Here is a 12901-nt window from a genome sequence, read left to right as displayed (position 1 = left end):
GAGGAAAAAGGGGAGTTGCGTGTTCCCCCCAAGTCTTACCGCCGATCAAGCGGAGCCCTCGAAAACTCGAAGCCGAAAACGTGCAATAAGTGAACGAAATTGGCTGATTGAATTCGAAATGTTATACACACAGAGTCATCTAGTGAGCCATGGCTGCTCGATTGCTCGTTGCTACACGGGAGGAAAGTGCATGGAAAGTGGGAGCGCCAAATTACGTTCCCAGTCCGTTGGCTGGGTCTTTCCAAGCGCCAACAAGAAAACACAGTTAAAAATAAGAAGAAGAAGAAGAAGAAGAAGAAGAAGAAGAAGAAGAAGAAGAAGAAGAAGAAGAAGTGAAGCTTTTTTGCAACGATTCCACAAGAACTCCCTTCTCGGGTGGATTCTACCGTTGTCCTTTGTGTTGGTGTTGGTTGCTTCTCCATTTTGTTTCGCTGCACATGCGCCTTAAGGCGTCTTGTGTCTTCGACTTGTGGTTGTGCTGTGGTAGTGCATTATGTTCTTTGTATATATGTGTGTGAGTGTGTGCAGATTTTCTTCTATTTTTGTTTGTTCTATTCTCCACGCCTGCTGTGTTGCCGAGTGAGCGAAAAGAAGTGCGCCCCGAAAACTTATAGTGGGGATAAGTTTTCCCCAATTTCTACACCCTTCCCTCCCTCCCACCCACCACCTCTCCCACTCTATCTCTCACTCTCCCAAGGTGCTTTCGTTTCGTTTGCTCGCTGCAATCACATTTTGCCCTTGCGTTTTGCGCAGGAGTAGCATTTTCGAATGGTTGGGGTTTTTTTGTTGTTGCTGCTGTTTTGTTTTCCATACCTTGCGCAGCAATAATGGAGAACAATAAAATGAAATTTCACCCGAACCGGGCGCTCGGGGTGCGCCCCTTAGCATGGCGGAAGAGATGGGCCCGGATTCTTTATCGCGTGTTGTCAAGATCCACTTTCGGTGCAATTTATCAGACGGTGGGTTATGCTTCTTTTTGGATTCTTTTGGTAGTACGATAGCTTTTCGTATTTAAAACGAAGTTCTTTCGATTGTTTGCTGTTTACATTTGACAATTAAATTTATTCTTGATGTAAAAACATTTTGTTTCAATTTGAAATGTAGGTCTGGCTTGTAACGTACGTCTGATGTCTTTTTAGACGTTTGTTTAGCGTTAGAATTAGCTAAAATTAACTTAATTTTGTACAGCCTTTAGGGCAAACAAATAAAATACTTCATTTAAATGATTTTGCATGACAAATTCACGTTTTGAAAACTATTGTCTTTACGTTTAATTGTATTAAGAATTGTATTATGCATCGTAATATATGTGTTTAAGTAAATAGATACATTTTTCAATATTAAACTCAGTGATTGAGAGTTAGTAATTTTTTTTTTAAATAACCTTGCAGAGCGGAAAACAGAAACAAAAGAGATAAAAACGAAGTATAGTAAGGTAAAATAGCCGATAATTTTAAACTTAATGTTAATGTTAAAGGATATGGTATGATCTATTTCAAAAGTATAATATTGTGTTATGACATTTGAATTTTTTTTAAGTGTTAATGTAACATTGTATATGACATTTATAATTTAAATCAATTTTGACGACAAATACATCATTTTGCTAATAAAAACATTTTTCATAATAATCATAATAATATCAATACTTAATTTAGAAAAATATGTTTTAATAATATCCAATTATTTTGAGCCCTTTTTAAATGCATTTTTCATCACAGACCCCTGACACTATGGCCACTTAACGCGCAAATGTTGTCTTACATTTACTTATATTCATATTCAACTGTTGTAGAACTCTTTTTTTTGCAGCAACTTTCACTTTGAACACCTTTTCGTTGGGGAATTGTATCCACTACTGGCTAACGCTGGCAGTAATTTTACTACCGGGTTTAGGAACTCAATTACAAAACACAGCCGGGAAGTTTCAAATGTATGCCCATCCCCCTCCATGTATGGCCCCAAACTGCTGTATGAAATCATTCAAATGAATCACATTGCCACAATCCCTCGGAGGGATCCTAATTTTGTGCAATGATAATAATTTCCCATTCCCACCCAGAAAGGAGAAGAGATAGGATTAATATAGTTAGGAATTTTCCTTGCCCATACCGTACAGCCTTCTATTAAACAGACAGACACACAGACATGGATGTACACACGTGTACAAAGTCAGTCAGGAGTTGGTTTCGGGAGGAAAATGTATCCAACTCAGTACCGTCATCATCATCATAATCATCGTTGGAAAGCTTTTCCGAGCCCGAGCAAGGTTGAGTGGAAAAGCCAAGTGAGCCAAATTTCACCACACTTATACCCACACGCGTACCCACCGACACAGTGGCATGGGAGAGCGAGAGAAAGAGGAGTAAGAATAAATTCAGTTGCCAAGAAGATACCATTATTCCGCTCCCCGAAAGCGAAGAACGATTTCATTACGAAATCCTCTGCCACGCGGCGCTCCTCCGCAACCAGCTCCTCGCCCCACCAATCGACGACGAATCTGTTTGCGAAACTTTGGCGAAATTATAATTAAGAATTCAATTTCTCTCAATGGCGGCGCGGTTCAGCTCATCTTCCACCCAGCACAGTTAATTGTGTTTCCACACAGCAAATTTATTGTTGCAACATTAATTGTAGGTAACGGTTCCGAAGGAGGACCCACCACCGATGTTGGTGGAAATTTCAATTTCCAGCCATCGCGTCACGAGGGCGTGCTGGTGGAGATGGAATTAGCATAACGAAAAATTCGATCAACCGTGTTTCGAGCGGGTCTTCTCGTCCACCAAAACAGGCATTACATTTGCCTTGCTTCCGCGCGCAAGCAACTTAATTTCGCATTATTTTCGGCCATGAAAAATGAATCCTAGCTCATCATCCGCCCCGGATTAGCGTCGCGCAGGAAGAACCCGAAGCTTCGCGAAGAGCGACGGGCACAAACAGCCGACCGAGGGTGGATTGGTTTCGTTATCAAGCCTCCAAGCCTTCACGGTAATCAAACGCGGGGGATATATTTGGGGAAAGGTTGAGGAGGATTCGTTTAACTTATCCGGAATCATCAATAACAATTTGCGAAGTGGATTTTGAGCGTCGCTTTTTTGGAGGAATGTGAATGTGGGAAAGTGAGTTTTTGGCCCTTTTGTTTGCTCCCCTGCTTTTTGCACCTTCCCAATATCCATCGTCTAGTTTTTTTTTGTTGTTTATGGCGGAATTTAGTTGAAGTGGATTTTTGTGGATTTTCATGCTCACTTTTTGTAACGTGCCTTTCCAAGGAAATAGAGAAACTCCCCCACTGCTCCACGCGCACAATGATATCCCATCGACACACGATAATAAATAGTGTCTAATTCAATCACCCATCAACGAGGTTCCCTAACGAGCCGGTAATCCTACCGGGCGATGAGGTAGTTTTTCCCGGTTTTTTTTTGAAAACGAAGGATTCTAGGGGGAAGAAAGGATCGAAACCAAACAGCGAGGTAAGGATCAAAGGGCATAATAATGCACTTGATCCAACTAATTCTTCAGGCCAGGATTGTACACTTTTGCTTGCGTTGGTGGTTTTCACCCTATCGTTACACGGGGTTTTTTGGGAATAAGGGTTTCGTTTCGGCTCGGTACACTTTGAGTGTGCTGTTGTGGGTTGTTTTCAAGGGGTTTTTTGGTGTGTGTGTTTTTTAGGTGTTTGAGTTTGAATTTAGGAATAAAATTGAATTGAAACTGTTACTGTAAGGGAATCGTAAATACTGAAACTGCCAGGGAAGAAAGCAAGGAAAATTGTTTACACAAGCATTAGCAAAGATGCATAGAATTGTGTTTGTGTAAGAGTTTAGACTGTAAATTGTTTTAAATTGACATTTTTGTAAAAATTTGATAATGGTATGCATATATTTTATTTTTTTTAAAGAAATATAACCTACATTTTGAGCTTTACAACATGAATCAAGCACGAAAAACAATTAAAAAAGGCCATAGTTTAAAGGTTGTTTCTCAAGGGGTTTTTGTTTAATTATTTTTCCCGAATTTTGAATTCATGATTTATACGCATCATTCCAACAATTTTCATACTTTTACTCTAATAATTTTGGGAAACGATTTTTAAATCTTGAAATAAATTCTAAAATACATGAGAAATAAATTTCATTTCTTGAAAAAAGAAAAACAATAAAAAATAAGCCGAACCCGTAATTAATTGGAAAGTTTTACGAATTACGCTACAAACTCGGACTTTCAACCCTTGTCAGAGGAAATAATAAACAGATTGTACACATTATACCTATTTGACAGTTGTGATACTTCAAACCAGATTTTGACAGTTGCGTACATTGAATCACGCATCACAAAATAGTTTTTTGTTTTGTTCAGCTTTCGGTTTTTGGCTTGGAAATCAAGTACATTGTAAAACACGGATTTAAACAGCATTTTACACTTCTAGAGCAGAAATTATCATACTAGGTAAATTTTGTGTATGTCACATATAACCGTCAAATATCAAACAAAATCTTGTTGAATTCTAAATACCCCGATTAACTGAAATTGTTGTCTCGTGTTGCAGTTATATTGAAATTTAAGTGTTTTTGTCAAGCTTTACTGTAGTGTTTTAATGCTTACATTACCAACTTATTGCTTCAGTCCTTTTTATGTATTGTAACACCTTTACAGTATTTTTTTTAAATTGATTTCTTAGTTTGGAATGCACTTTTGTTTCAATTGCTGAATGCTTCAGTTCATAATTTCAACCTAACTTGTTTAAGTTCATCTCAAAAACATGTTAAACGATGTTCTTCTTTAGGACACTCTCGTAGTATCGATCCGTAGTATAATTTCTAAAAGACCTTAGTTTTTCACACAAAATGTACAAAAACCTCACCAAATCAGATCAATTACACCCATGCACCTTATTTTCCTCTCTGTCATAATAAATACGCGTCAGCTTAACGTAACATATTTTCGCCGGAAACCACAATACCAACCAAAAACCCATCAATGCAAATCGAAACGGTTGACTGCCACCGAAAAAAAGAAGAAGGAAACAACTACCATCATCCCCCTTTAACCCTTGGCCACAGCCGACACCGCCGATAGACGACGCAAAGGGGGAAGGATTTAAAACGCGAAACAAGCAGCAAACAGGCAAGCTAAATAACACGGTAACACCCAGAAGCAACACACACACACAGAAAATGAAACTATTCTCTTGCCCTAAAGGGTTTCTGCTCGCTTGAAGCGTATCTTTCGCAGTAGCACGTGGTGCTTACGGAAGCACCAAACTGTAATATGTGCATAAACAGATTATGTAGATTTGAACCCCTTTTGTTTCGTCCCACGACTTCTCGGCGTGACCGGCATGACCGCCGCCCTGCGCACGAAGTAATGCTCTCAACCTGTTTAGCCCGTACAACCCGCCAAACCCGCCAGGGATGCCTGGATCATGACATCACACATGGTGCACATGTTACCCGCTTTTTTCTTTCAAACCCTTTCACCAACTTCCCTTCGGGCCAATCGTCCACCAGTGACCGCGAATGTTCGAGTGTTTGTACCAACCAAAAAGGAGGGTGAAACTCGTCCGAATGTCGACATCCCCGGAATCATCAAAACGATAATCCTATTGTCCGCGGACGCGCGGGCAAGGATAGCACCCGACAGTGGAGTGTCCCTGCACCACCACCAAAGAGTTCGAGCCAATTTGTCGGGTGTCGACAGTTTCGGGGCATTACCGGGCTTAATCGAAAATAATAACTATTATTACTTACAATCAGCAATCAAGAGCCAACACGGCTGGTTTCGGGCCCTTGGTTGTTGGTGTCGTCCTGCTGGAAGGACTTTTCTACATTTTTCCCCCTTATCTTATGATTCCGTTCCCCGTACTACACAGCGGTACAGATGAATCCCAACACCGAGAGGGGATAATGAAAATAATAATCGAGTAATACATAATAATTATCCTCGAGCGGAGTGTTTGCGTGTCTCCGGTTTTTGTGAGGAACATTCTAAGTAAGTAAATCGAGAGAAAAGGAAGATCTTATTGGACCTATAACTTGCATTTACAGCAAACAGGGTGAAGATGCTGCAGATGATAATTCAATTGTTCCGAATGAACTGGTTTTGGGGGGGGTGGAGGGGATGGGAGTTTTCATAAGGGAGGAACAATTTGCCAATTTTTGTCACAGTTTGTTGCTAACGAGATGATAATTTTGGGCACTGAAGGGAAGGTGTGTCTGTCAGTGTGTTGCGGTTGTTATTGATATCCCGCTGGTGGCAAATTGATGCTTGTGGAGCGAAGATGATTGGTGCAAATTGTGGTTGGATTGGTATTTAAATGATTTTTTTAATAATTGAGAATTAAAGATAAACTATTGGCTATAATTGAAAAAATAAAATAAATTCAAACATCTTCCTATCATTGCAGAACCCATCCAATCAGACCAACTGTCAATTTGGATGGGAAAGAACCCCTTAGGCTCACGTGTCGGATCGGCCACACGCTGTCACTTGATGCCACATTATTCAATAAATCGTGTGTCTGTCAGATAAAAATTTCTTACCTTCGTCCGTCTCCAATTTCAAGTCAAAATGCCATTTATATCGAATTTGCAAACATTTTTTCTTTTCTTTTCGTGCCAATTTTTACGCATTTCTTCTTCAAATGACACTCGTCCCGTAGACTTCAACTTGTCAGTCCGTTTTTCCCACCAGCTTTGAAATTGGATCCTTTCTTTCTTTTTTTTTGTTGTCTTCGAGACACCGATACTCCCAATAATGATAATAATAACCCGTCATAAATTGTGTGACCGTTTTCACGTCAAGTGTGCCAGTTTGCTCAGCAGTTTCTTTAGAACCCAAAAACGGTTCTCTTCTTTACAATCGCTTCGGAGAGGTAAGGTAATTGAATTAGGATTGCGACAATGTTCGGACACGTGCTTACACGGTGGTTGGTAGCTTTAAAGCAGCGCCCAAGAGTGGTTGGTTTGCTCTGGCTTTCTTTTTTTTTCTTTTTTGCTGCCGTTCATTCTCACCCGAACACCGAAACTAATTCTCGGCGCACAATTTGTAACTTGACACCGGTGTAAGTGGAAATCTCCGGAGGGTACCAGATGCATTTGTCTGGTGGCGGGCAAAATGGGGAAATGGGAGATAAAGGACGTATCTTATATTTTTTTGTATTTTTTTTTTAATATTTTAACAGAAAAATGAACATGAAATAAATGTAGCAAAACAAAAAGTTAAAGAAATTGAAGAGTTAAAAATCATTAACTTATGATTAAATAGAATACTTTGATATTTACTTTGCCGTATAAAAAACTTTGAGTAAAATATCAAACCGCATCGATCGAATCATCATAAAACTAGTAAAATGTGTTTTTTTTTTTACATTTTTGCACTTTTTTAGCATTGGGTATTCACAATAAAGAGATTTTTAAAGACATGAAAATAGAGTATAAAATCTTTAAGATTTTGACTAACTGAATATGACTAAAAATAAAAATAAAACTAAAAATAATATAAATAAGATAAAAATAAAGATAGAGTGAGACAAACAAAAAGAGTGAGATATAAAGAGAAGGAGAGGGAAAGAGAGCGATAAAGAAATAGAAAGTTAAAGATATAAAGAAAGAAAGCGAGAGAAAGAGAGAAAAATAAAGCACAAAAAGATCCAAACCCAATTTAAATATAAAATAAACCGAAATCCAATAGGTTGTCCACAGGAATTCTAATTCAAATTTGAATTCTAATATGAGATTCTTGTGCACCATGCGATCTATCCGGTTCGAAGGACCATATTAAAAAATCGATAAAGATAATAATAATAAAAGATAAGAGTAATAATAACAAAAATTCGTGATAAATCATATCATCCAATTTTAGACGATATCAAACAGAATATAATTGCAGAACAACAACTGTAATTTAAGCCATAATTTCTAACGTATGTAAAGTAAAAACCATTTTTATAACCTTGCTGTTTAATGACTAAGAATAATGCATAAAAAGGTTATGACAAAAACATGATAATAATCATTTCATATTTTCCAATTACACGAAAAACAAATCTCAACCCCTTCCCCAAACAAACCTCACCCCCCCCCCCCCCCCCCCCTTTTATTTGACAAATCAAACCCACCAAAGCAAGCCAAATCTCACTCTCAATTATTTCCATCATTAGCAACATTCTGCAAAAGTAGTTGAACCGTGAAAGTGGAACCCGCTTCCGCACTGGTTCAACACTGGCAGGGGGCTGATTAATTTAAGATTAGTAATCATATAACACTGTACACTCCTACACATAAGGCGTGTTGCAGCAAAAGAAAGAAAAAAAGGTTCACTGTCGGCAGCGTGAAACCTCTTCTCCTATTTGCCACCAGCAACAACAGCAGCGACAGAAACTCCAGATTGATGTTTACCTTAAGCTTTAATTACTTCAGCGCTATTTCTGCAGGCGAGCAGGCGAGCAGGCGCGCGTTCGCACACTGTCAACGCCGGGGCTCGGTTTGTCTCGGTGCCTCGGAGGTCTATTAGCGCGAGCCAAGCATTGCCGCCATTGTTTCTTCAATTGTTGCTTAATTATATTTACACAAAGTTTACTTCTCATCAGCGAGCGAGACCCCCGGCGAAGGCCCTTCTCCACCCGGGCAACACACACCGTCTCCACCGTCTGGGGCTGAAGTGCAAATCAGAAAATGAAGTGAACTTTTCGCAAAGGGTGAGCGAACGCGTGAAGGTGGGGTTGCGGGAGGTTTGAGGCTCAAGCTTCTTGAGCTTGAGTACTTTTCCCTCGTGAAGAGTGATATTTTAAGTGCTTTCTGTGCTTGCTGCTCAACAAACGGTACCGGAACCAAGGTACGAAGAAGTCCCCCTATTTTTTCTGCTTGTCAACCGAGAACTACAAAGGCAGAAAGGGATAAATGGTGGGACGCAAAAAAAGTGGAAAAGGCTTTGAAAGAAGGAAAGAACACCCATCTCATGTCCATCTTGCAAGAACAAAGGGGTTCAAATGTACAAAATGCATTCAAACGAACAAAGCAAAGCAAGCGAAGGGAAGAAAGAGACAGAAAGCGAAAAAAGAAAGAGACCCCAGTGTCCCACGTACGGTGGAAAATTAAATAAACAGCAAAAGCGAAAACTCACTCATGGTAGCGTAAATGAATTGTAAATGAAAATGCACCCTTTTTTCACACTGGTATGCTCCCTGGTAAGGAAAAGCGGGCGTCGTCCATCTCGAGCCTTCCTTGAGTGGTACGTCCACTGTACTCTCTCGATTGGAGAGTGATTTCGTGTAAGAAGTAGGCTGTGAAGCTAGGAGAAAAGGGTTTTTGTTGTTTCCTCTTCAACAACAATGCGGGAAAAGGTGTTAAGTTTTTGGGAGGCTTGTCGCTCGCTCGCTGTCAACCGGAACAGTCCGTCAAAAGGGGGGGACAGAAGGAACACACTCACTTCGTTTGACCCTTTCGGAATGATTAAAAATTCAAAATCCTCGGCTGCACAATTTTGTCAGCGCACACACACGCGCTCTCTCAGTAGCAGCAAGCGCTTTGATTGAGTTGCGAAAAAGGGATGAATAAATTTCGTTTGATTTTGTTTTTTTGCTGGAGCAAATGCTGTGTTTGGTTGTTTAAATATTAAAAGGTGGATTTTTCTTGGATTTCAAGGGAATGTTTTCATAAAAAAGTGTTTTGCTTTTCAAGTAACTTTTTCAGCAACAGCTTCAAGCTAATACAATCTATTAACATTTTACCTAGTCCTTGGATGTATATATTAAGAATATCATTTTTGATATTCTTTTATGGTTTTAGTTTTTGTTTTTTGTATTTTTTATTGTATGTTTTTATGTTTATTGTAGTGTTTTTAGCTTTATTATATTCTTATTATCTTCTTATATTGTTAAGAATATACTTTTCCATATTTCATGTTATGTATTTTCCATTTTTCATCTTATTGTGTTAGTTATCCATTATTTATTTTCTTTAATATCACGTTTGTTTATATTTCTATTGTTTTATCTTGTTGCATTATTCAGCTAATTTAACTGTTTTTATTTAAATAACATTGTAGGCCATGTTTATTTATCTTTTTAAATGTGTTCAAGCTCTAACTAATTTATTTATATTTTTGTACGATGTCTTTACGTGATTAATTGCTCCCAAGCAATTGTTAAAGAGAGTTATAAATCATGACATCAGTGTAAAAGGAAGTGCTCCAAAAAAGTGCCATCTTTTGAAAGATATTGTAAAAAAAATTGGAGTATGAATCAACAAATTACTTTCAATAACTATTATGAATATTATTTATATACTAATACTTAAATTTGATAAAACCGTACCACCATTTAAAGAAAAACTGGGAAAACATCGCATCTAAAATCTAATTTTTCACTGCGCAAAGCTTTCCCATAGCAATCCCATTGTATATTCCAACACGTGTACTGCTTTATTCCCACTAATTCCGATTTTCTACTCGTTAATGCGGTAAAAGCGGACGCTACCCGCACACACACACAGACACACCGAACCACACAATCCTGGAGTGCGCTCTAATCGTGTTGACCTCGTGTGTGTGTGTATGTGTGTATGTGTGCTAAACTTTAATCTCCCACACCGAGGACAACCAACTGACCCCAGCGGCCAAACACCACGGGGCCAAACCAAGAAAGGAGATAGGAAGCGAAACACTAACACACACACACACACAAAAAACAACTCCAACGGTTGCCAGCAGCGGGAAGTAATTTGGTTTAGGTTTCGCATGGTTCACCCATATGCCCAGCACGTTGTGTTTTGCCCGTCCAATGGGTGCGCTTGGGAAAGAACCGCAGAGCTCGGTAGAGAAGTTGGGTCCAACAAACGACCCCGGCTACGAAACTAACCTTATGCAGCAGCAGCAGCATCGACATCACATTATCGGATTATGGGATTTACGAGGCAATATTAAATTTTACCGAATCGTCCAGCGACTAGCCACCTTGGCATCATCCCGCCTCCTCCCCCCATGGGGGGAGTATCCTGTCAGTGGTTGGAGTATTGGGCAAACGGGGGAAAGGTGTGGCCTTAGGTGTTCCACACCACAGGCGTAACTCAGCGTACGTTGTTTCTAATGCTGCTGCTGCTGCTGTTACTGCTGTTAAGTCCGTGGCCCGTTCCTATATTACGCTTCTCGCCCCGAATGCCAACAAGCTTCTGTAGCACCGTGAACGAGAATCAAGCACGGGAGCTGTCATCAAAATCCGTACCAGAAGGACACGGTAAAGTCGAAACAGCGTACAACGAACCGCATACAGTAAAAAAAAAACCTCCCGTACGGTGGAAAATACCATATTCACATATTCGTAGAGCATGTGTCTTTCCCACTGTCTGAAACCAGTTTGCCAGACTTTCATAACGAACCACGAGGGCGACCGACACACACACACACACATACCCATGGGTGCACGTGTGGGGGGGTTTTATCTTCCCCAAAACCTTGCAACAAGACCCTCCCGGGTTGGGTTTAACGTAGTTTTGCACCTCCAACTTGCCTCCAAAGCGCCAAGTTTTCTTTCGACTTTCGCCCTGCGCTCCGTTAGACAAAAGTGCCAAGGCAGATGAATGTCGACTGGCTGGCCGGAAATTCCGATGCAAACTCCGTGCGGGAAGCGCATTTTCCCCCGTTCCACCAGCGACCTGTCAACGACTATGAACCGTCAAGGAGCAGAGCAAAGTGAATTACGAGACACTGGGAAAGATCTCCCTGTTGGCCCCTGTTCCTGGACGCGCAGAGGGATATGTAGCGCTAACGTATGCACGGCTGCTGCGGCATTGCACAACTTCCTTTCTCGTCAGTATCATCGCTGCGATCCAGCATCCAGGGTTGGGGTTAGGGGTGAAAACAGTAAATGATGATAGTGTATATGCATGTGTATGTATGGAAGAACCACGGGGAAAAAAAAGGTTCAGAGGAGCTCTACTTAACCAAACAAGCTGCCACAAATTTGAGGTAATTTCATTCGCTTTCGTCGGTTTTTGTGTGTGTGTTTGTGTGCGTGGGTTTGTATTTTAGTTCCTGTCTTCTTGCATCAAATCGCATGAAGTAGAGTAGATTAAGAAGGAGCAAAAAAAAGTCGGAACCTAATAGCGATGCTGCGGAGTTTGTGTGTCCCCGCCTGTTTGTATGGGTTTGAGATGCGCAAGTGAGGAACGAAAGAAAGCTAACAAAGTTTGGCAATTGCATTTAGGTGGTGGTTTTTGGGCGTTTTTTTCTTCCTTTCTTTCTGGGGAGGTCAACGGAGAAAAGTGTGTTTTTTCGTGAAACGCAGAAAAAAACTATGAAAAGGATGATGAGCCTATAGTTCTTGCAGGCTTTTACTTAGATTAGCTTTCAAAGTGCATAGTAATCCATCCATAAGGACAGATAACTGAGTATTTTTGTGATACTAGTGGAGAAAATGCATGGGAGATCGGGCTTGATGCTAATCTCAGTACATTAAATGTGCAAAAAGTGTTTCCATCACGAAAATTGATGCAGTATTTTTGGATATTCATAAGTAATTCACACTCAAAAAGACCTTACGACAATGCCGTAAAATTCATCAGAATAAAGATAAAGATGATCACATATCAAAGACAACACTGGAGTATCATAAGGGTAAATCCCTGCTCATATGGGTGGATTTGAGTTTAAAATGCTTTTATCACCTAGCCATTCAAAAAAAAGCTGTTAAACTTCGAATATTAACGTTTTTAGTACTTTTAGTAAATATGGCGTAGAAGGAGTTCCTCAAAAGCGTTAACTAAACAACGTGAACTCGTCTTTGAGCTTCAGTTGACATGGACCTCAATAACAAATTTTTTGAATTATTCCCATTGCTTTTAATCGGTGGATAATGATTGCTGAGATACTTCAAGTGTCTGCGGAAGCCTTTCATTATTGTGTG

General features: G+C 39.9%; 1 protein-coding gene across 1 annotated transcript in view; it reads right to left on the bottom strand.

Moving 5' to 3' along the window:
- The window catches only part of LOC4577943 (diencephalon/mesencephalon homeobox protein 1), a 94975-nt gene that overhangs the window by 37754 nt on the left and 44320 nt on the right, over positions 1-12901 (bottom strand). The window lies entirely within an intron of this gene.

The sequence above is a fragment of the Anopheles gambiae genome, chromosome 3, assembly GCF_943734735.2.
Source record: "Anopheles gambiae chromosome 3, idAnoGambNW_F1_1, whole genome shotgun sequence".
NCBI classification, from domain to species: Eukaryota; Metazoa; Arthropoda; class Insecta; order Diptera; family Culicidae; genus Anopheles; species Anopheles gambiae.
Note: the sequence above shows the minus strand (reverse complement) of the source record. Positions and strands in the feature narration are given on the sequence as shown.